Genomic DNA, 25,328 nt, shown 5'->3' on the forward strand with positions numbered 1-25,328 from the left:
CTGAGATAGAATACAATGAAACGTGTCCAGGATGTGGAGGTGGGAGACAGACAGGTAGGGGAAGGTGGAAGGTGACTTTCACAGTCAGTTTCTTTCCAGAGAGAAGACTGTTCTCTGGTAAGGTTTGTGCTTCTGGGAACATCTCATCAAACGTTCTGCCAGCGGGTTTAGTACTGGAATTTGAATATGGGTTTCTCTTTTCATCAACCAGCTGTGTTGCTGTCAGCTTTTATCTTGGGCTGGACACTTTGGAGTGTTTAACTGAAAGCAATGAAAGGTAAGTCAGGCATGACCAGGCTGCTGCCATAATATCCAGGAAGTCGTATATTGTTAACCCAATTTGAGAGCTGCTTTTTTTCCTTTTTTTTTTTTTAAATGAATGTGTTTAAAGTACATTTATTTTCAAAACTCTGCCTATATTAAATTCTGTAATCCTGTTTCACACTTTCTGGCTGTGCTTTTTCTGTTTTGTTTTTACCACTTTGCTCTTTCATCTGGCTCAACCTTTGACCACATGGGCTATTTTTTTAAATAACTTTCCATGGGATTTTGGAATGCAGACAAACATGTAATTCTCCTAGTTATGAGTTTCAGATTTTTTAAATGGCAGTCAAACCTATATTTAAGTAATTATCAGAATTAAGAATAAAACAATAACTTTGCATCTCCTGTTAGGATTACAAATTTAATATGCAACATTTTATTTCTCTGTTCATGTTCCAGCCCTACAATACAGTCATCAAGCTAGAAATATGGAAGGCATCATTGAGCCCTTCTTACCCATCTTACCCATCAGCCCATCTGTGAATTATTTAATTCTATTTTCACACCTAAATATTTCTCACATCCATCCTGTTTTCTGCTGTAACTACTCCCTTCTATCCCGAGTCTTTTTTATTCCTTACCCAGACTTTGGCAATAGCCTTTCAACTAGTCTCCTTTCCTCTAGTACACCCTCTGAGAAGTAAACAGTGCTTCATGTTACATGAAAATTTTCCTTACCCTACATAAAACTCTTCAATGATGTCCTGTCACCGCAGAATAAAGTGTCCACTTCACGACATGGCACACACAGTCTTTGAAACTCATTCTTGCTCACTTTTGTGGCCCTGAGCTTCTTAGCTCCCAACTTGGATTTCTTTGATCCAGAAACAAGAAACTGTATATTTTCCCATAGCATATTATCTGATTATTATATATTCCTCCATATTGTCCTGCCGTCTTGAATAGCTATCCTTTCCATCTCCCTACATCTAGTGCTGGGACATAATTCATGATTTACATCTCATGTTGTCTTGAATGCCTGCTCCCATAGACACATTAAGCCCCTGAACCAATAATTTGCCTTGCTTTGGTGCTACAACAAACCTGCATCATTATGTCCATCGCTGATTCTGCCATATATTAGGTAATTATATTTTTATGTGTTTTTTCCAATACACTTCTAGCCCCTTGAGGGAAAGGACTATATTTTGCTATCTCTTTCTTATCAAAGTACTAAACAATATATATAATATATATAACTTTCTAGCAATATATAAGTGCTCAATGTTATTAAATGTATTTTTGCTTCAAAACATGTCAAGACTTTATCTGAAAACTGTGATTTTTTTACAGCATAGGAAAATATTCTGCTGATTTTGTTGTTTCAGCTTCATTTGTTCTGCTTTCCTCTCTGTAGATCCATATTATTCATCTACTAGCTCCCTGCTCTTTGCTCTCCTATCTATTCTTTTCTTTCTTCATATTCATTCCTGTGACCTTTTTCTTCATTCGATGTTTACCTATACAACACTGATTTGATGTTTTTGCAGTGGAAGTTCTGTGCTTTATTCTTTCTTACATGGATTTAATTTTACTTTCTTTCCCCCAGGATCTGTTTAGTGGGTTTTTTTTTTTAATTTTATCTGGAGAGAGACCACTTTTGTGGTAGAGACCAGTTGTTTTGTGTGACCTCTTGCCCTGGCCAAGCTTCAGTTATCTGTAAAATGGACACATTAAATGTGCCTACCTCATGGGTTTGTTGTCAGGATTAAATTGAACAAAATGTAAAAAGCACTTGAAACTAAGCATGTTATAACGTTGGAAGAAAGGACATATAACCCCACTGCTGATGTTTTCTTCCATTTAAACAGGAATCCAATAGAGAAATACTTCCATCCCTTTTCCTCTCCATCTTTTTTTCCTCCCTTCCAGTTGCCTGAAGGATTGGTTAGGGATAATCTCTCATCCCCTTTTCTTTGTTCCTTTTGGAATTTCCTTGCCTACTTGAAGAAAGCAGACACGTTTTCTTGATTGCTCTTGGTCATAGTTTAAGTTTTTAATGTGTTACTCCGGTTTACTTACTGTTTTTTCTACTACCTTTTCCTTGGCTCAAACTCAGGTGGAAAAAAAAAGCAGTGTGTTTGTTGGCTCACCTTAAATTCCCAGTATCTGGTTTATTAGGCTGGCCATCTTAAAGAAAAGAAATTGGAATGCATTGTGAGAGATAAAAATTATGTCTGGAGTTTGAGGCTTATGGTACAGTTGATATGCATGGCTGTCAGCTGGGGAGGCGCTATGCTAGACAATGGCCACGTGGGAATTTTCCTTTATTTTTCACAATAGCTGTAATATATATTTAATACTTCAAGAGTAAATTCTGTAAATGCTTCTAAACTGAGTTTAATTCTTCAAAGAGTAAACTAGGCATTCCAAAATGAGAAGAAATGATGGTTTGTTTCATGGGAACATAACCCTACTTTCTATTCCATGTTCAAATATTTGTTGTCTTTATTGTGTTGTTTACGGTTCTTGCTGACATTTGAATAACAATGAGTAAAGATGATATCTCATATAGCATACCTTGCTATATTGTTCTTTGGATATGCCTAACTTATAGTAGAGAATTTCTCTGAGCTTGAGGTAATCATTGATGCTTTATGCCTTGCTGACATGCTGGGGAATGGCTTAACCCATGGAGAATGCCAGATGCTTGATGGAAAATCTTCTGTAAACTTGTACACTTGTTTTTCATGTGGCTCATCAATTTAGAAGGTTTTTAGCAGTGTTATGTAGTTTTAAGCCTTTCTTCTTTTATTGATGCAATTCTCATACCACAAAATTTATTTGATTCAATGCTTTTTGTGTATTCACAAAGTTGTCCAAACCTTACCACTAATTCTAAAACGTCTCCATCAGCCCAGAAAGAAGTCCTCGTACCTACTGGCAGTCATTCCTCATTCACCCTGTCCCCAGCTGTGACAACCACTAATCTACTTTCTGTCCCTATGTAGTTTCCTATTTTGGATGTTTAATACAAATCAAATCATCTAATATGTGGTCTTGTGTCTTCTTTCACTTAGCATAATATTTTTAGGTTCATCTATGTTCTAGAATAAATCATGTCTTCATTCTTTATATGGCTGAATCATAATCAAATGTGTAGGTATACAATATTTTGTTTATCCATTCATCACACGTTTGAGGGAATTTTTGACCTTGGTTTGTCACTGCCAACTTTTTTACCTAAGGACAAATGGTTGTTTCTGTAGCAGTGGAACTGTATGCACCAGCTTCTAAGCCAAGCTTGTCCAATCCATGGTCTGCTGGCCATATGTGGTCCAGGATGGCTTCCATTCAGCCCAAAACAAATATGTAAACATTCTCAAAAGATTATGAGTTTGTGATTTTTAATTGTAGTTCATAAGCTATTATTAGTGTTAGTGTATTTTATGTGTGGTCCAAGGCAATTCTTCCAGTGTGGCTCAGGGAAGTCAAAAGGTTGAACACTCCCACCTAAGCAAAGCAACATATTACTTAGCAAACTTGAATAGGATGTACAGGTTCAGAAAAAGCACAGGGAACTAGGTAGATAATGGGAACCAGCCCAGTGCTGACAAGGCTAGTGGTCTGTGAGGATACTAACAGGCAAACTTCTGGCTCCAGTGGGTCCAGGCAACCTCATGTAGCCTAATGGTCCTGGTGAAGCTTGACTTCAAACTATATAGATGCAGCGGGTCTGGTATTACAAGCTAATTTGCACACATTTGCTTGAATTTATGTAACAAAGGTTTCTTCTTTTAACCAACAAAATAACTGAGCTTTTCATATGCTTCTGAAACTAGCGAGGTTCTAGCTATATATTGTTAGGATCAGAACTAGCTTAATAGTCCTAGACCAGTTGCCAAATTCCATTCTGCATCCAGAGCCAAGGAAAGATGATTAGTGGACTTTCTGTGTCTTTTCCAGAGACTCAAAAGTCATGCCCAATAGCTAGTATCAAGTCAGCTCTGGTCTGGTTTAATATAGTATGTGTGAGAAGATTCCCTAAGAGATAACTCAAGGGTCTTCAGGTCAAGGAAATTTATAGCAAGAGGCAGTGGAAAGAGTGTGGCATAGGATTACAGATGCTGTGTCACTAGATATAGCCTGCCCTCAATTCTGCACTCCAAAATGAAAATAAAATTGAAGAAGTTTTGAATATATTAACTGAAAAACAAAATGCACCTCGAATAAGCCCTGGTGACTGGAAATGTTATTATTGCAAATTTCTGACTTTACTATGAAGGTCTCAATACCTTAAATGCTACTTTCACAGAAAGAAGATGTTAGGAGAATATGGTAAATACATAATACCAAAATCAGTTTCTGCTGAGAATTTTTTTCCAATTGAGTTTACCACAGGACATAGATGAGCTAAAATTTGACGGATATATAAGGATCTCAGGAATTAAGGCATTTACAATATATGAGAAAGTAATAGTGAGCAGCTGGTGATATTGAAGTTCTCTGAACATCTCTTCAAGTGGCAGATCTAGTTACTCATGCAAGCATTGGTAGAGCAATTGGTAACAAGTGACCAGCATTAGCCAAAAGTAACCTCCTGTTAAAAAGTGTCTCCTTAGTTTTCCTATGAATTATAGGCAACTGAAATCAACTTTTTGACATCCTAGATGGTAGGAAACAGTGGGCCACCAAGGGCGGAAGGGAGGCAGGGTGTATTTGATTCAAAACACAAATGCTTTACTCAAATGGGTCCTAGAAAAATGTTTTACATTGAGATAATTGCGCTAGGAGGCAGGAATTAGCTTGTTTTCATAATTCTATTATTTGAGATCAATGTTATGTTTTTATCTCCCACAATTAAAAAAGTGAAACATACAGGAGAACGGAATTGAACTAACACAAATCTGAAAGAATCTAGGCTCTATCTAGTTCACAAGAATTATTCTAACTTAAATTGAGCAGCATGATACAGTTAGAATACTACAATATTAATCATCAACACATAGTATCAATGTCAGGCACTGCACTAACAATCTGATTTATAGTCATCCATTTAATCCTCATACTAATATCAAGAATAAAATTTCCTCATTTTATTGAGAAAATCAAAGCAGAGAAGCATTTAATATCTCATATTTTATACCAATTAAGTGATAGAACACATATGAAAACTCAGGTATCCCGACCCAAAAGCCCATGTTCTTGTTCATTCTACCATACTACTTTCTGTAGGATACATTTCAAAGTTAAATTTCTTTGGACTTGTTTCTCAATAGGAAAATTTTTTTTTAAATTCCATCTTTATTTCGAGTTGTAAAATGCAAGGGGGTTTAATATTTGAAATGTAATTTCTTGCCCAGAATTTGATATTGAAAAGTATATTCAAATTTTAAACACCTGTATGTAATTTCCGTCTTTATTATTCTGCAGAACCTCTGATAGACTATGTTGGGAAACCTAGTTATGTCTAGTTTGGATAGAAAAATTATAGAAATCAAGCTTTGTATACAGAATAGACTTTGACTTAATCAATTGGTGTGTTTCTCAGAAGCATTTTAGTGCCTTATGGGGACAAAATTTCATATTTCCCACTGATAAGCCCAGGAAAATACCCAAAGAACCATGTTTGTTATTGGATGAGTGATATCATGAAGTATGAATATGACTTTCCCAACTGTTGACTTCTTCCTATAAGTGGAATGGTTACACCTCTGATCGCCTATGGGCATGATGGGGTAACTGGGGAAAAAGTGTATTACTAAGGTTTACTCTCCTATGGAGAGTCACCAACACTTGTAACACTGGCCTCCTTCCAAGCCTTCAGTCACTCCTATCTTTTGTGAAGAGGAGGCATTCGCCTTGCTTAGGAGTTAGGTTTAAGGAGTTTGGCATGCTCATCCTACTCTCTTCCTTTTGCAAGTTGTCTGTTTAGAACTACCACCCCCTTAACCCATTTATGCCTGAGGTTTCAATTTTTTGAATTTTTGCATGAGTGAAAAATCAAACCTTGGTGATGACCTTGAGCAGCAGGATATAAATAACTCCCACATGCTTAGCATTTCAATAATGAAACACTGGTCATAAGTGGGTTAATTGCTCCATGTTTCCAGGTCTTCCTGGGCCTGCACCATTGACTAGGGAAGTCTAATTTTGAGATTCAGCATTAGTATTAGTACATGCTTGCCTGTAAGGAAAGCTACACCCTCAGTTACCAATTTTACCTGTAAGCAGCACAATATTTTGGCCTATTTGTATTAATATTAATACACACATTTATATATTTTAACAATGAACTCAAACTTGAATGGAGAAGGAGGGTGTCATTTATTGGATCATCTCAAACTCCTCACAGTAATCAAACTAAATAGTGAACATGATTCTTAGTATCTGCCTTAGTCCGTTCAGTGGCTGTAACAAGGTATCATAGACTGTGTGGCTTATAAAGAACAGAAATTTATGCATCACAGTTCTGAAGGCTGGAAGTTCAAGATCAGGGTATCAGCATGATCAGGTTCTGGTAAGGGACTGCAGGTTGCAGACTGCTATCCTCTCCCCATGTCCTTACATACTGGAAGGTGCTGGAGAGCTCTCTTAGGTCACTTTCATAAAGGCACTCATCCCATTCATGAGGGAGGTAATTCACAACCTAATCACTTCCCAAAAGCTCCACCTCCTAAATGCCATTACATTGGAGGTTAGGATTTAAACCCAAAGGATACATTTTGAGAAGACACATTCAGTCCATTGCAGCATCATTGGTGTTGCTGGTGTCATTGGCATAGTTGTTATCATCATCATCTCAGCTGGAACCTTTCATCCCAGTCTGTTTCCTTTTCATTTCAGCCCATTCATTCCTCATAAAGTCATCTTTTGATTTCATGAACTTCTCATGCAGTTCTCATATTTTCACAGAATTAGCTTCATGAATAATGGTTTACAGAATGTTCTTATCTTTTATTTATAGTAATCTATACCAATGGTACCCTTTTACTTCTGCAACCTCATGTTCTTTTTCCGTTATTTTTATATTTATAATAAAACCTGAACTTTGTTATAATCTTTGAGCAGTGTCAGTTTCATCTATCACCAGTGTTTGTCTTAGAATATGCAGACTGTGTTTAGTTCTGACCTAAAAGTGGAAGATGAGGTGATGTGAGAACTTCTGGTGTGATTTCTAAGGAATTATTGGGAAGGAAAATTTAATGTGGCTCAGTTGGACTTGTATGGTGTTGTCGCCACTCCAGAGAAACAGGATGGACCTCCATCCCAAATTTGCTTTGTATCTAGACTGTTGTGCCACACTTGCAACAAGAGAATATAAAAGATTTCACATTCACATAAAAAGGCTTTCTAATGCAAGCAGAAAGCCCTCAAACAGATCTGAAAATGACCTGAGAGCCAGAAAACGTCCCATGCTTAGGCTCAAATTTTTCATTGTGGTTAGGGGCTTGGTCTTGGGTAAAGGTTCCCACACAAGGGAAAGGGATTATGTGATTTGAACCTCCGTCTGGAGACAAAGGAGGGAGTGCCAGGGCTTTTTTAAAATTTTTTTATTTTATTTTATTTTAATCAGCTTTCCCAGATATGGGGAAGAAGGGGGAAAAAAAAGGATAAGGCTTTCAAACTGTCAGCAGTTGGGCATAAAAAAAATGCAGCCAGACTTTTTTTTGAGCAATGGGATTGTCCACTGTTTCCATGTCTAACTTTTACATGGAAGATGTTCATCTTGCATACCGTAAAAGAGAAAGTAATTTTACTGTTTATTTAAGCATAACCCATGCAAGGTTATACTGATGAGATTCAAAAGCTGTCATCATCAAAACAACAGTCGAACAAAAGAACTGGGTGAGGTGGAATTTTTGGACAGAAGTTTTGCTTAAAACTCTGTCTTATTTTGTGGGAAGGAAGAGAGATATGGAATAGCTAAGGACTCATGTTCGAGATCTATAAACTAAATAACTTTGTTAAAATGTAAGCATAATCATTAAACAATAGAAATAGCATGCACAACTTGCAAATCAACCTGGAGAAGAAAAATGAATGAAGAAAGTCAGTCAGGGAAACTGGAGGAAGAGGAGGAGGGATAAAAAGATAAATGGAGAATACAAGTAAGATGACAGAAAAATAACAGATGTATGCAAAACAAATCCCCCACTTTTATTGTAATTTCATCTGTGAATAAATAAAATCTACTCAAAGGAGAAACTTGTACTTATGTTGACAGGGAGACATGTCCAATGTTACTGACTGCATCATTGTTTGTAATAGCTGAACATTCTAGCAAACTTAAATGCCCATAAGTGTGGAAGTGGATCAATAAATCACAGTATATGCATACTATGAAATACTGTGTAACAATTAAAATTAATGAACAAGATCTACACGTATAAATTAGATAGATTCCAGAAATAATGAAGAGTAAGAAAATAAACAGCTAGTAGAATGATGCATACATTATCGCCACCCTTAATCCATTTTAATTAAGAGTTAATTTAAAAACCATAAATACTATATAGTTTATAATGGATAGACTATGTGTCCTAGAAGTATAAAAAATACAAGCAGGAATAATGCACACAAACTTCAGGATAATAGTTATCTCTGGTGGTGGGGGCGAAGAGAGGGAAGAAGGAAATTAGAAAATTCTTTAACAGGATTCCTAATATTTGGGGGCTTTTTTTTTCATTTTTAATAACCAGAAGCAAATATGGCAGCAGGTTAAAGTAATTTGTACATGGATATTGTCATGTTACTCTCTATTTATTTACCCACAAGAAAACATTACATACTTGACCTTGTATAAATTTAAGATATTTCCTATAACACAAAAATATTTTTTAAAATGTGAACAGGATGATAAAAGTAAGGCAAGAAAAGGGATGGTAAAGAGCCACTGGAGAAGGATATACAGGAAGTGAAGTTGAAAGGGGGCAACATGTGGTACCCTGGCCTTGATCACATGTTAAGGAATGGATCCAAGGAACTGGAAGAACTGGACTTCCACTGTAATGAGTGGAACTGAAAAGAAAAAGGGAATAGAAAGAGGCAGGCATATCGACTTGGCTCATCTGTAGAATGAGAAGTTTCACATCCGATGAGTTCTATTTTCTAGATAAATCTGAAGCTCAGGTTGACTACTCGAAGACTGAGAAAGGTAACAGAATGTGGAGGTCAAGATGGTTAGAAATTTGAAGACAAGAGAGAAAGTTTGAAATGGTTGCTGGGGGCAGTGAGAATGAGAACTGAATGGGTAAACAAGCAGTTATGTTTGTATGGTGCGCATGAGTGTGAACCTCTATTTTTAGCATTCCCAGTTGACCTGGGTGTAATTTGCTGAGCTGTTGTCAGCAGCCCAGACTTGGACATAGAACTATACAAATTTCCACAGTTAGAGTCAATCACAGTTGAGATTTTGCCAGTCATATATGATAATCACAAGTTAGTTTAGCATATTGACAAGAAAATAGCTAAAGTAATAGATCAAGAACTTAATCTGGATAGAGAGAAAACTAAAAATGTAAGAGGGAGGACAGAAAGACCATAGTAAAACAGAAAAATATAAATTAAAAAATTTCACAATCTCTCTTCTGAACAACCACTACAACACTTTGGTGTATTTCCTCTGAGTCCTTAAAAGTTATGTGTGTATACATATATATATATATATATGTGTGTGTGTGTGTGTGTATATACATAAATAAAATATTACATAGGAAGAGAAAGACATAGATATATGTATGTGTACATATATACGAATACATATACTCACATATGTACCATATACATATTTATTTTGTAAGTAAAAAAGAATATTATACCATAGCTAATACTTTATACCTTTTAAAATTGTATGTGACTATTCTTCCAAATTGATAAATATTCAACTAGCATTGATTTATTGAACATATAATATTGCATTTGAGGGAAGTAAAATAATTTGTTAAATTTATGTTCTACAATAAAAATAATTTAAATTATCTAATGCATTTATGTTATCAGTTGTTTGCTCTCATTAAATGCTGTTTTAATAATCAATTTGAGATTCAATCTTTCATATATCTGAATTACTTTCTTAGAATACATTTCTAAATGTAGAATTATATCAAAGGGTTAGCACATCTTAACTACAAATTGTGCTCTAGGAAGTTTTTACGTATATATAAACACATATATATATTTGGTATTTTCAAATATATATACACATATATATTTGATAAGTTGCCTTTGAAAATTCTTTAGAACTCTCTAGGAGAGAAAGGTTTATAGTACCTCAGAGTACAAGTGTTGGGACCAATAAGTGACTTTTTCTCTATTCCTTCAGAGACTGAGAGTCAGATATCATAAGGATACAATGAACACTGAACTGAACTTAATTCAGTTCCATAAATTCCAGTCTGTTAAACATCCTGAGACTCAACACAACAAGGAACAATCAGTTCACATTTCCTCCCTTGGTTCAATTCTTTATTTTTGAGAATGATACAATATTCTTTCTGCTACCCAAGTCAATCACTTTATAGTTATTTTCCCTCCTGCCTGTCAACATCTAGTCAATTTTCCTGACCACGTAAGCCATTCATCTAGCAAAAATATATTGGGCTGACCACGCAACAAGCATTTTGCAAGGTTTGGGAAATAACGAGATGTTCAATTATACAAAATGTATACTCTCTCTTCAATATTTCTACAGAATTTACTATGTGTGTTGCTCTTTCAACCTTAAGACACACAGGCTGTGGCAGGTAGATAAGTTTCCCAGAAAACAGATTCCAAGATGGAGATTTGTGTGCAGGTGGTTTATTGGGGAGTGCTCTCAGGAAAAACAAGTATCTCCAAGGGAGGAAAGTAAGATTGGGCACAGCGCTATGTTGAATGGTGATGCATTGCAATAGGGGTGCTAGCCAGTCCCAAAGAGAGAGCTCTATAGCTAGAATAGCCTTTCAGAGGTATCCTCAATGGAGGCAAGGGGGCTGGGATTCTGCATCTCCCATGGAGCAGTCATTGAATTTATATTGCCCCCAGAGAGACAGAGTAACTTTGAACAAGGCAACTACCTTAGGCCAAGGACAATTCTTGTGGAGTATTCATCTGTGAGCAATCAGAGGGCAACACTCTTGAGAAATTGATACCTAGACCCTAAAGAGACACAATCTGAGAAGCCATGCTAACTTGGATTAGTGAGCTGAGCTCTGGTTCTTGCGGAACATCAGGAAGAGCAGCTGTTAGGTGTGGGCTTAATACCTGGGTGATGGGTTGATCTGTGAAGCAAACTACCATAGCACACGTTTACTTATGTAATAAACCTGTGCATTCTGCACATGTACCTGGAATTTAAAATAAAAATTGATTTTCAAAAATGCTTTGGGCTCAAAATATAAAGAGAAACCACCATATATATGTAAACAAAGAACTTGCTTATGTCCAAAGCTTATATCATCAATTGAATTGTAAACACTTGACAACTACAGAAGATATGTTAAACTTCTGTTTACTCATAAGTCTAGCATAATGTTTCATAAGTATTAGTTGCTCAATAATACCTGCTGTTTAATTTGACAAAATCCTGCCTCTTAGTTTTATGAAGCACTACCTGTCCCCACATTTACTTTCTCACCTATAGCTGCCATATTAGTCTAAGCATTCATAATTTCTTGCCTGGACTATTGCTTGAATCTTATAAATAATTCTTACATTTTACCTCTTTGATAAAATCTCTCTGGCATAACACAAACATGGTAGACCATATCTTTATGGTTAACCAGTGTGGTTACTGAACTTTAAACATAATATCTTATAGTGAAGCCATGTAGTAAATAGGAACTTTCTCCTCTTGTATGACCTACATATTTACATGGTTTGGTTTTATGCATCTGATGCAAGGCCTGTGTTCTCTAACCCTCTTTGTTTAGCACTGATGTACAAACATGTGGTCTTATAGATGAATAGTTACATGAATGTGCTTCATGTAAAGTCTCAGGGTAAAAGCTGAGAGACCAGATAAAGCTGAAGCAATAGATATTAGGGGCAACAGCCATACAAGTTTTCTGGCCCAAGTCTGATCAAGAGGTATGGCCCTTAGGGACCAATCCTACTGCTTTCCTATAATTTTCTTCTTAAAATCCTAGTTCTTCAGCTTTTCTCCCCAAAGATCAGAAGCCACAGCTGTGTCAGTTCTCTGTTAATAGGGAAGATGATACTTAGAAAACCCAAAGAGAGGTACATGTGCTACCATCCAGGAGGCAGATGAGTCAGGGTATGTGTGGAATCCAATGTACACTCTGAGTTGACTCTGCAAAAATTCAAAATTGTATCAATTTCTCTATGCTCCAAGCATTTACATGTTTGGAAACACAGCATATAAATTTTCCGTCATCTGTTTGATCAATAAAATTGCTAAATTCATTGTATTTCTGTTTCTTTTTCTCATTTTATCTTCCTCCATTCATTATTTTAAGATACTCCTTGCCTGTTATGAACCAGACACCATATCAATTGCAGTTACAATCAACATCTCAATGTTGACATCTATCCTTATTCTTGATTATTTCAATTATACAGTAATTGAGACTCAAAGAGATTTTGAGTTTTACCAAAGGTCACATTTCTAGTAAGTTAAAGAAATGAAAAAGTATAGAATAGTTCATACTTTTGCCAATGCCCCATCCTATCTTTCCACAGACATCTGGAAGGGAAATTATCTTTGTGGTCCAAAAATATAAATGAAATATGTGCCCAGTCGTTTGGTACTCTAGGGACCTGCTTTAGATCTGCCCATTCTAGAATCTGCCTGCTCCATCAGGGCAGAGGCCTGCTAAGTGTGTGTCCTTGGGTTGGCAGGTGAGAAAGAGGAAGCCCTATCTGGAACAAAGCAATGTAATAACAATGTCAGACATGAATTACACCTTACACATGTTCCATTATAGATATCTGCCACAGACAATGCTGACTTCTTAAAAAATATCACAAGTGGGTGACCACTATTATACAAAGCTCTGTGAAATGGAATGACTAATCTATAAACATAAGCATGAGATTGAATAAAATATATATAAAGAAATATATGCAATATTAATTTAGCATAGACAGTATCATATCCCATAGACCTTCTTGCACAATGCAGTGACACACCACTGTGTTATTAATGCTTTGGAAAAATTTATTTATTCTATTCCATTAGTGTATTTTAACAAACATTGCTCTGGGACAGTATGCCTGCCAATTTATGTTTATGAGACTGTCAACATAATTTACATGCAGACAAAAATATGATACAATATTGCCAATGCAGAATCGCCTTGTCAAATGATATTGTCACAAAAAAAATGAAACAGTACCCCAGCTGAGGAACCAAGCATATTCATCACTGTTGGCTGCAAAGAATTTGAGGTGACACACTGAAATACATTTAATGCCTTTTTTTCATGCATCAAATGAATAAAAAGTGAATGAATGAGGTACTTCTGACTGCCATATACTGTGCAAAAGCAAATAGATTTCTTGTTTCCCTCAGAAAAAAAAAATAAAAATAATACATGGGTTCCTGAAATAGTTGACAGAATTATATTTATTATTCATTTGGAAAACTGAGTATGCTACAAAAATCACAATGGTTCTAAAGTGTTTGGCTGCAATGATTGAGACTGTCATGGAAGGAGATGATGGCAAACTGAGAGTTCCTAATCCACGCAGGATGAAGAGTAGGGGCAGTGTGGAATGATGGTAGATATTTGGCCTAGGACCTTGTGTTAAATAATACAAGAGATTTTAATAAGACTGCTTTTTCTAGAAGGTGAATAATTAGAGGTATGAACCTGTCTTTTCTCCACTTTGACAACTCCAAGGCTCTAAGGGCATGGTTTCTGGACACTGGTAGGTTCAAGTCCTGGTTTGAGCTGTACATAACTGAGCTTCAGTAGTATGTGAATGCTTCAGTGAAAAGGTTTTCCAATTTTCCCTGTGCTGATGGCTTGTAAGCTCTAGAGAGTTCACTGGCCAGGAGAACATCCAGCTTGGTTACAGGGAGGCCAACCAGGAAGAACACAGAGCTTTACCAGTCTTGAAGGATTTGTTCTCCAGGTACTACCTTTGCTCACTGATGAAAAGCCCTCTGTGCTGGAGGCATCTTCCTTGCTCTGGGCCATATCATCAAAGGTGAGCCAAGTATACCTATGGCCTGTCTGCCACAAGCCTGCTTGGTACCAAGGGACCAAGCACCCTTGTTCTCAATATAGACCTCCTGTCTCATAGGAATTCCTAAAGTAAGAGCATAATGGCTCTAGTAAACTTCCTGTTGTTAGAACATATGTGCTTAGAAGTTATGTTTTTAAGAGGAGAAGAAAGAAATATCCTGGGTTCAGGAACAATGAAAGGAGTTCACGTTCAAGGTTCACAATCTGCATGGTGCTGGATTAGCAGCAAATTAAGGACTCTGAGTGCTTTCCTGAAGCTTTAGTTTAACAAATGTATGAGTAACCAAAGAAGACTGGGGGAGCGCTTTGTGTAGGGGTAGGGAAAACGTGCACAACTTGAGTCTGAAGCCCTACTCTGCCACATACTCCACAAAAGACACTCTGATCGTTAGTATCTTCATACATAGAATAGGACTAATAATTACCTCACAGTTTTGTTGTGACAATAGGAAACTGTCCACTCACATGAAATGCCTAATATTCAGCCATTTTCTATGTACCAAAAAATAAAAAATAAAAAACTGGCAATAGCATGTAATTCACCTAGCATGGTCCCAAACATACAATAAATGCTTACAGGATACTAGTTTACTAAATATAACATGTTAAACGTTGAAGAAACTATGCAAAAGAAAAAAGTTAATGCATTAATATATTACTACTACTGCTACTACCACTATTACTACCACTAGCCTGCTGGTCTTCGTCAACGATATTTGAAATGGAATCTTAAATATAACATTCCAAATGTCTCAGTACCATGTAAGGCATGTGATGAAACATGAGATAGTCTATCTCAATATGGATTTAAATTTCTGTAGCATATATATAGAACCTTGACTATTTATCTTTAGGCTCCATGAACATATGAATTTCTATGAGAAAACATTTTTCCTGAAATTGACCTCTACTTCAAGACATTGAAAACCCTGTTTAAGCTGATGCCTCCCATTAGGTAGAACAGAACTTGTCATTTTGCATTTTACACTCTCATTGACAGTACTGTCCAAACAGCAGCTGGCTTCTGCAATTCACACTGGAATTTTACTGCGAATTAATAGCTGGGCAGAATAAATAGTGGCATGATGATGTGGGTGCCCAACACACCATTAGGGGTGAAGGCACAGACAGAGCTTCTGAGAGTGAGAGTTCCCAAGCCCATATGCATATCCAATTCATTAGTTAAGGGGGAGAGGAAAAGGGCAGGTTATGAAGAAGAAAAGTAATGAAAGAAAGAGACATCGAGACAGGGAGTAGATAGAGGAAGGAGCAATAATATAATGGAGAAAAATTACTGTAGAAGAATGGGATGATGCATCATTAAGAGTAGCCCACACCTGCTGGGTCTGAGCGAGGAAAGTGTGTGCATTAGGCACCAGTTGGAATGAATTATATGACACTTTTTCTTTGGCCAGAAAAATTTCTTTCTGACCCCAGCTGGTGATTGATCAGATGGTGCCCTGGAGAATGAAGATGACTATCTCTTGTCATTTTGATCTCTGCATTGAATATTACCATTTCTATCCTTACCGAAGATTTAAATCCATTTTAAAGAAACTGTATTCATCAATTTATCTGAATAACTTGTAGCCTAATGTATACGGGATAGTTTGGGGTGACAAAGGCAGAATTTAAAACAAAGAAAAAGTACTCTTTCATGCCCCACTGGCATGACAAATTAAATTATATTTCATCTTGTTTTAATTGCATGGAGTGATACACATATTGGTCAAAACCACTACTGAATTTGATAAATCATTGAGTCTGGAAATTTTCACTAAAAATGCAAATAGATTCAGATGATATGCTCCAAGCATATTTGCACCTAAATCAGAAAATTTATCATCTCCAGAAAGACCATTGAAATGTAGAGTCAGATATAAGCTCAGCTGAGATAATTATAGCATCAGATGCTAAGAGCCAAATAAACTATGTAAAATAATATGAACTTTTTAAAGCCAATGCAAATATGCCAAAACTAAAAAATGTCTCTGAGTGACAGAACTTTCACACAGCCTTCACTATATCAGTCAATGGGCTTAGATTGTGGCTTCCTATATTATCTGGTGCTCTGGCCTTAGTACAGAAAGTGGAATCACAAATGAGATATGCATTTCATTGTGGTCCTACCTACCACTATATTGACAACTAGAATCAACGTGTTCCTAAAAGGTACTATTGCACTATTGGTGAATGGCTCAGATGAGAGTTTTGACACACAGACCAAAATGAGTTTATATAGAGATTTACATAAAATCTATGCTATAAAATTTATTTTAAAATAAATTTATGTAAATACAAATTATTTAAAGAAAAATATTAAATTTATTGCATGTTAATATGTCAAAATATGTCAAAAATTGTGTGAAAATTGTGACTTTGTTCCCTGAGTGATTAACGTTTGCCAAACAGGAGTTTAGATGAAGGCAGAAGTGGCTGTTGGCCAAATCTCCAGATGGTTCAAATCTAAGAGGGATGGAGCCAATGTCTGATAAGGGAGCCTTGATGGAGGGGGGAGCACTAGGCTGAAATTAACAAGAATAAATTAAAATAGTATAAATGTGATTTTTTATATTTTAGTTATGAAACAACGTCAGAACAAGCATGAGGTCATGGGGCCTCTCTTTACTACAATTGATATGAAAATAATGTATTAATATTATAAATGTCTTGTCATCGTGCTGGTCTTCAGCATATAAATTGTATTTGTCTAACTTTCTAGTTTCACCTTCTATCAGTATAGCTCAATACGAGTCAAGAACTTCCTAGAAGCATAATTCAGGATCTAAATCGAAGAACATAATGGAGAGAAGGGCAGTGTTTTTCCTACTCCAAAAAGAGAGACAGGAAAATAAAATCAAGCCCTGTCATTTCAATCATTTGTTTGATATTGGTGGTAAAATAAAATGTTTTTAGTTCCCCATCCTTTTATAACATGGAATCTTCTTTTGTCCTATACTTCTATCTCTCTGTGTAATCTTGGAATTTATAAATATGCCATTTTTAATATATCATTGATTTGACAATGTATTTTAAGACTTAGACTTAGTTTTTTAACTAGTTACAAAATTTTTTTACTTTTATTGGAAATGGGTTCTCTTCTGCCTCTTTATGTTGTAACATCTGCATTTCTTACTTTTGGCTTCTATGTCTTCTTCATCTCCTTATCAGAAGGCTGTATCTTCAAGAGCGTGTGTATGTGCACACAGGCACCTGTATGTTTTGAGTGTACTTGGCTGATGGAAGATCTGAGCTTTTGCACATCTAAAAATGTTTTCCTATACCTTTCTACATAAAGCAAAAATCAAGAAGTCTGGGTAAAATAATCTCAATTTACAAAAATGTTTCTTCAAAATCCTATCAAGTCTCATCTATTATTATCTGACTGTTGGTGTTAAAGAGCAAAAATTCAATAATTTCGTTACTTTAAGACACTATATTTCTAGTTTTGTCTTTTCCCCGCTAATGAATTCAAATTTTGGTTAATAAGTTTGTAGGTATTTTAGCTGATCATGCCTGTAATGTTGTGAGACTCTTCAATCTACGTAGGTCTTTCTTTAGTTGAAAAAATATGTTTGTATTTTGCCCTCCCTGCTACCTGTTTGGTAATTAATTAGTTTTATCTTGTGTTGCCATTCCCTGCCTACCATATTTATCACGTTTTTATTTTTTTTAATTTTGTTACCCTAGGGCTTTGCACTTTAAGATTTTTTTTGACGGAGTCTCACTCTGTCACCCAGGCTGGAGTGCAATGGTGTGATCTTTGCTCACTGCAACCTCTGCCTCCCAGGTTCACGCCATTCTGGTGCCCAAGCCTCCTGAGAAGCTGGGATTACAGGTGCATGCCATTATGCCAGGCTAATTTTTGTATTTTTTTTTTTTTTTTTTTTTTTTTAGTAGAGACGAGGTTTTACCATGTTGGCCAGGCTGGTCTCAAACTCCTGACCTCAAGTGATCTGCCCGCCTCAGCCTCTCAAAGTGCTGGGATTACAGGCGTTAGCCACTGTCCCAAACCTCATTTTGAGATATCTACATTGTTTTTTCTACATGACAGGTTAAATTGCTGCATCATCACACCTACCTCCTCTGCCTCATGACCCTCTTTGTGCTCTCAGACTTCTTGAGAATCTCCCTCATCTCTCTTTTCATAAGACGTTACCTGTTACCTCTCCAGCACATCACATTACTCCCTCTCCTTATAGTTTTAATTTCTGTTTTATAAAGAGTAATCTTTCACGCTAAGAAGAAAGACAGTTTCCTACAATTTTCTTCTGGAACTTAGAATATAATATCTTCAGAAATCTTCCCTAGCTTCTCTTGTGTCTGAAGTTGTTTATTTTGGCCGCATAAAGAACCTTCCTCACACACACAATTTCTCCTCTTCTCATCCTTGAGCCAGTCAAGAATAATTCACAGCCATTATTTGTCAACAGAATATGCAGCTTGTCTCCTTTCACCAAATTTATCATTGCCTATTCTCTATCAAGGGAAAGGAATTACTACCATTGCAACTGTATTAAGATTTTTAAAAAAAAAATAGAAAAAATTAAGAACACTTAGGGATTGTATTAGTCCATTTTATAAACTGCTATAAAGACCTGCCCAAGACTGGGTAATTTATAAAGGAAAGAGGTTAATTGACTCACAGTTCACCATAGCTGGGGAGGCCTCAGGAAACTCACAAGCATGGCAGAAAGCTGAAGGGGAAGCAAGGCACCTTCTTCGAAAGGTGAAAGGAGGCAATGCCAAGCAAAGGGAGAGAGCCCCTTATAAAACCGTCAGTTCTCATGAGAACTCACTCACTATCACGAGAACAGCATGGAGGAAACTGCCCCGATGATTCAGCTACCTCCACCTGGTCTCTCCCTTGACACGTGGGGATTTTGAGGATTACAATTCAAGATGAGACTCAGGTGGGAACACAAAGCCTAACCATATCAAGGATCAACCTTGACACATCTTTCTTGCTATATTCTGGTACATTAGCAAGTCCTGTGGGTTTAACCCTGTAAATATATCATTAATATCTTCACTTCTGTCCTGCCATCATAATAATCTAAGGCACCATGATTTCTTATTTGAACTGTCTAGATAGTCTCCTAATTTGTTTTTCTATATCTACTGTTCTCTTGCCCAAAACGACCTTTTAAAACTGCAAATGAACTTTTGGCTCCCCAGGTGAAAATTCTTCAAGAACTTGCCATTGTTCTTAGGATGAAAAATCAATTAACTTCACATCATCTACAGGATTCTTTATATTCTAGCACTTGCTCCAATCACCAGACCCATCTGGTGCTCTCCCTGTCTGAGCTTTTTCCCAGTCCCCTAAATAGAACCTGTTCCTTTCTGCCACAGGATCTTTGCATTTAGAGTTTCTTCTGCCAGGAAGCTCCCTACCTCCACCCTATACAAAACACTTTGTTAACACACAGACTCCAGTCTGTCAGTTCAAATGACATACTTCGGGGAAGACACTTCCTTGAGATTCTAGATAAGAATCAATGCCCCTCTCACCTGTTCGTAGACTACACTCTCATTTTCCCTTATAGTACATTTCACAGTGTCAACTATACTCCTGCCATTATTTCACTGTCAGTGTCTTTCATCTCATTAAAAACCCTATGCCATAGTGACTGTTTCTGTTTCAATCAACATTTGTTGAATTCATTATTGAATCTCTGTGTCCTCTTCTCAAAGATACAGTTGGAAAACAGGTTAAAGTGCAGAATTCCTGATTCAATCCCTTATTTCAAGTAGGCTTTTAGCAAATTCTTGCATTCTCTATTGAAATGGCATCTGATGTTTGAAAAATTGTAATTCCTACCATACATTAGAAACAAGGTTCTTCAGCCTTGCCCACTATGACTTATATCTAAGGATTCACGTCCAGAATGTTGACTCCACCAGGTTACTGCCCCAGACACAGTCAACTTTGGTTCTAGCTGAGACTTATATCAAAAGTCACCTCCCTGCTATTGATAAACTGGCCTCTTCAATTCACTGCATTATATCTCCCTGTTTTATTTTCTTCTTCATAACTAATAATTTATTGTTATTATTTGTCTGGCTCCTCCACAAATTTCTTTAGCATAAGGGACCTACCTCTGTTGTTTCCACTGCATTCAATCACAAAGTACAACTGGAGAAAACCAGACTAGAATGAGAGATATAGGATCATCATAACATCAACAAAACCTGGCTTAATTTGAAGCCGCTTTGTGCTCTCTTTGCTTTCCTCTAACCATGCTAATATTAACAAAGAGAAGCCCTTTTCCAATGCATTCATACCATCCTACACAGACCCAGATCATGGGCCCAAGCTAAGATATATTCATGGAATTATGCTTGCAAGGTGAAGAAAATGACAAGAAGCTGGAGACTTTCTCTGATCTATTCATGTATTTTTCCCTTCAAGGCACCGGGGGAGGCAGAAGAGCAGGAGAGGTGACAGCTGACCAGAAAGAGTATGGTGCTGCAGCCTGGGCAACCTGTCATGGAAAGGTACTATAGCTGCAGGTCTCAGAGCTCTCCAGAATCACTTTCATGAACATGTTTGGGAAAGAAGTTATGAAATAGAGGCAAGAGTGTGCTACAGGTAGGAGTCTTTTTTGGGGAACAATAAGATTGTCCTCTTCTTAGAAATAGCTCTTCTGGCCATGATCCCTTCTTTCTCCTACCAGAACTTCTTAATCCTGTTGCCTGAGCCTTTGAGCCTGCAGATTATCTATCATGTGACTAAGAATGAGATGACACCTGTACAGATACATGATTTGCCTCTCAGCTGTTTAGCTGTTTCTACAGGAAGCCTGAGCCATTAAGGTATTCTCAGGGCAGGAATGACCTAGAAGAGATGGAATGCAAGCTCAAGACAATAAGATGGGGGCCTGGTCAAACACCCTTCCTTATGTGAACTAGGAATCTTGGTTATAGCCCACGTTTTTCCTTCTTCTCCGAACCCAGGTAATTGTTTTGGTTTAAGAGGCTCATCTATGAGAATTCTGTATCAAAATTATTGCAGGGAGAATAGACCTCTTCCATTACCTAGAACAAAAGTTAGTACTTTCCCCTATTTCTTCCTTTCTTTCTTTTGTACTTCCTATTACTTTTGGTGCTGTAGAAAGATTTCTCTGTCCAAAAAGATGTGAAATATTCCAGACATATTGCACCAAGGGTGTGTGTAGCACAAAATCAACTTGCCTTGAGCTTCTCTGATATATAGCCAATGTTTTAATGTTCCCATTTATGCCGATCCATAATACATCTTCATAGTATTGGCTTAATCACAAATGACAAGGGTGGAAAATGTAATAAAGACAGGGGCACATTAATCTACTTTGTATGAAAATGTGGAAAGGTAATCCAATTTTGAACTGCTTGCTCTTACAAAATATATAAAAGTTTGTACAATTTCTGCATCTTAGTTGGGGAGATGGTGGTTAATCCTAAAGAGCTATATTTCAGGTAGAGTCCTCAGTCCCTTACATATAAGCACAGAGGTAGTGGCCCATACTGAGAAATAAAGGTAGGGACTCTGGGGAGTGAGTTGCCTGATGGAAGCCTGTATATCAGGCAATATTCAGGAGTGTCCATTCCTTGTGGGTCTTAGACAGAGATTCCAGTGTTAGGGATGTTGTTGTGTCTTCCCCTGCACAGCCCCTAAGGCTAGTTCATATGAAAAGTAATTCTGCCTCTGCTCTCTAAAGACAAGCTGGAGTTCATATGGTGAAAAATCCATAGAACGGAGGTAGACTCAGCTAAAAAGTGTGTTTCTAGCAGGGGAGTTGGTGTGAGGGAGAGAATAGTTATGATGAAGTCAGGCTTGTCTTAAACCACAACTGATGTCATTCCAATCACTGTGTGTGTCTGCACTTGCGGGTTGTGTGCATGGCATGCATGAATGTTGATGCATCTGCAGTGCTCTCACCTAGCAGAGAAGCATAAGAGAAATGTGAGCTCTGGACTTAAAGAGCGCTGAGTGTTAATATCATCTTCTATTTGCTCTATGACATGGCCAGTAGTCCAACTCCTCTGAATCCCAGTTTCTTTATCAGTAAAATAGATATTGTACTAGTTATCTCTTAGGATTAGTAGAAATACAGGACCTGGCAATTCTATTCTTAGGTATCTACCCAAGAGAAATAAAAACAAAACATAGGCAAAATGTGTACAAAAACTTGTACATGGATGTTCATAGCAACATTATTCACTATAGATAAGAGGTGGAAACAACCCAAATGTCTATCAACTGACAAATGCATAAACAAAATGTGGCTTATTATTGAAATAAACAATGGAAAATTATTCAGCCATTAAAAGGAATGAAGTACTGATGCATGCTACAGCATGAATTTGCCTTTAAAACATTATGCTAAGTGAAAGAATCTTGTCACAAAAGACCACGTATATGATCCCTTTGTATGAAATGTCCAGAAAACAGAAAGATGTAGTGACAAATGAGATTCATGGTTGGCCTAAATTTTTTTCAGTAAAAGCAACTTTCCTTCCTGTTTAAGGAGGTTCATTTTTCTTTCTTGTGAACTTATAATGGTTTTCCTGCCACGTTCTTGCCTTACAAAGGGCTTCTGATTCTCCTCAGGACATATCTCCACCAAGGTTTTTCTCTTCCTCAGCTATAACCAGTATCACGTCCTAGCAAGTGACTCCCAGAAGATGAGGTTCACAAAGAGACCTATAAAAAAATTACAGTACACACCAAAATAATCGCATGGTTTTTCCAATTTATATCAATAGAATCCATGTGTGTGGGAATAGATCCTAAGGCTGCTGGATAATGATGAAAGGAATATAATATTGGACTGAGGATCTGGGAACGATCCTGCTAGCTTGTTTGCTGAGCTGACTAAAAGCTGGACATGAAATTGACCTAAATTATGTTAAATGGAAATGCTAAAAATCCCCTGGCATATTGTAAAGGAAAATATCTATTGGCTTAGGAACACTAGAACGCTAGAGTAGATTTTATTATGTAAAAACATGTCCTGTTAGTGTATCCCCTAGAGGACACATTCTTCACCAGTGCTTTGAAAAATATGTTGATGAGCAGTCCCCTTGCATCCTTGAAGGACTCTGTGATAGATCCATTAAGTACATGAGGATCGACAGAGGAAATTATTGCCATTGAAACTAAGCTCCCCAAAGCCACTGGGGTTGATGGGCTCCAAGAGCAGCAGGGCCGAGTGATCATCACCAAGATCAAAGTGGTAGTGGGTGTTTTAACCAACTGCAGAGTCAAAGCAGTGATCAGCTTTATTTTTGGTAAGTTGATAATGGGGTCCCTAGAACTGAAATCAATGGGCAGACTATTAAAATCTTACTTGATATGTCTTAGTAAAAATCTCTAGGTCTGAGAAGCAAAGTCTGACTTGAATGAGTACAAAATAGAGTCATGGCCCATCAACCAATTCCCAGTTTGGGGCCAAATCACAGGTGCATTACCTCTTGAATGATGGGGCAGCTGAGCCCCCTCGAGGAAAGAGGCTGCCACATTGCCAAAATTTATACTGCAAGTCTTTCTCTTAACCTTTCCCAAAAGAACTTGTGGCTTAGCTATTTACCAGGAGGAAATTGCACTGGAGAAAAGAAACTAATCACACTTTTCAGAGATTACTGAAACAGGTATGAACTTACTTTAATTCCCAGATACCCAGAACACTGCTTTGGTCCACTAATCAGAATAGCGAGGAAGGTAGAATGATTAATGGAACGTCGCTGAGTTCTGACTTGCAGTGGACCCAATGGGTCACCAATCACAACCTGTGTTTATTTCCCCTGTTTTAGAGTACATAATTAGCATAGGTATATCCAGCATCTAGCAGAATCCCCACCTTGGCTCTCTAACCTGTGGAATATGGGCTATTACTATAGGAAAAGTCAAGTGAAAATGATTATCACAATCTCCTCCTGCCAAAATAGTAAACCAAATTTAATACCACATTCCTGGAGGAACTGCAGAGATTAATATCACTATCAAGGATTGAAAGATGCAGAATAGGTGATGCCTTCTATGTCCCCACTCAACTTGCCTATGCAAAAGACCAATTAATCTTGGAGAATGACAGTGGATTATTGAAAATTTAATCTTGTGGTAACTTCAACTGTGTATGTTGCTTTATTTTGGGGGCAAATCAACACATCCCCTGGTAACCTGTATGTAGCAGTTGATCTCACAAATGCTTGTTGTCTATACTTATTAGTAGAGACCGTCAAAAACAGTGACCTTTAGCTGATAAGGCCAACAATAAACTTTGCTAGTCTGCCCAGGACTAACTTCCCTGCCCTATGTCATAATCTCGTTCTTAGGGTCTCTGATAGCCTTTCTCTTCCATAGTACATGATGCAGGTCTATTATATTATTACTAGGAGCTGGTAGGATAGAGGGAATAAGTGATAGTTTTTCTCTAATCTCAGACCAGGCAGCTATTTTAGCTTCTAACATCAGAGTTTATCAGATTCTAACCACGTGAAGAATTACTAGCTTCACAGCTTTGGGCCAAGACACAGTCTTAATGATACTTATTTTCCTTACACAGAAAAATGAAGATACTAACAGTCCTTCCCTCGGAGTAGTTGAGAAAATTAAATGAGATAATGAATGCAGATACCTAATAATTGCTAAGTAAATGTTGGTTATTTATCTTGGAAGTAGATGTGTTCCAGAAGATAGGAAATAAATCCTACAAAAATTCAGGAACCTGCCACCTCAATGAAATTTTTAGGTGTCTAGTGGTCTGCAGTATATCAATATACGCCTTCTGAGAAGAGTAAGTTGTACCCTCCTGCCCCTCTTACCATTAATTAAGGATTACAATGCTTATGTGTCTTTTTGGATTTTGGAGGTCACATATACTTTGA

At 37.1% G+C, this 25,328-nt stretch overlaps 2 long non-coding RNA genes across 2 annotated transcripts in view; one reads left to right on the plus strand and one right to left on the minus strand.

Annotated features, from left to right (window-relative positions):
- LOC123568417 (uncharacterized) overlaps window positions 1–25,328 on the minus strand; it is a 518,489-nt gene that overhangs the window by 276,489 nt on the left and 216,672 nt on the right. The gene's annotated exons all lie outside the window — the stretch shown is intronic.
- LOC141408371 (uncharacterized) lies at window positions 100–23,941 on the plus strand. Its single transcript, XR_012422639.1, has 2 exons — window positions 100–277; window positions 20,872–23,941. It is a non-coding gene; the product is annotated as an uncharacterized lncRNA (long non-coding RNA).

Source organism: Macaca fascicularis, chromosome 13 (assembly GCF_037993035.2).
Source record: "Macaca fascicularis isolate 582-1 chromosome 13, T2T-MFA8v1.1".
In the NCBI taxonomy this organism is placed as follows: Eukaryota; Metazoa; Chordata; class Mammalia; order Primates; family Cercopithecidae; genus Macaca; species Macaca fascicularis.